Raw genomic sequence first — 351 nt, 5'->3', positions numbered from 1 at the left:
TTGCTGCTGCTGTTGCTGCTGCCAATCCACAGCAGCAGAACGGGCATCCATCATTACTTGCTGTTGTACTCCTGCTGCTTATATTCCCTCTGCTGCTGCTCCTGCTGCTGCTGCTGCTGCTGCTGCTGCAGCAGCAGCAGCAGCAGGAGCAGCAGGAGCAGCACACGTATGAGTTCTTCTAGGGGCCCCCGTGCCGCCGCCGCCGGAGGCCCCCGTGTGTTTGCTGCTGCTGCTGCTGCTGCCCGTGTGTTTGCTGCTGCTGCTGCTGCTGCTGCTGAGGTTGCTGCTGCTGCAGTGATTGGGGTTGATGCCGCAGCAGAGGCAGCAGCAGCTGCTGCAGCTGCAGCAGCT

The sequence above is a fragment of the Eimeria mitis genome, genomic scaffold (assembly GCF_000499745.2).
Source record: "Eimeria mitis Houghton genomic scaffold, Emh_scaff2476, whole genome shotgun sequence".
In the NCBI taxonomy this organism is placed as follows: domain Eukaryota; phylum Apicomplexa; class Conoidasida; order Eucoccidiorida; family Eimeriidae; genus Eimeria; species Eimeria mitis.
This window is presented reverse-complemented; position numbering follows the sequence as displayed.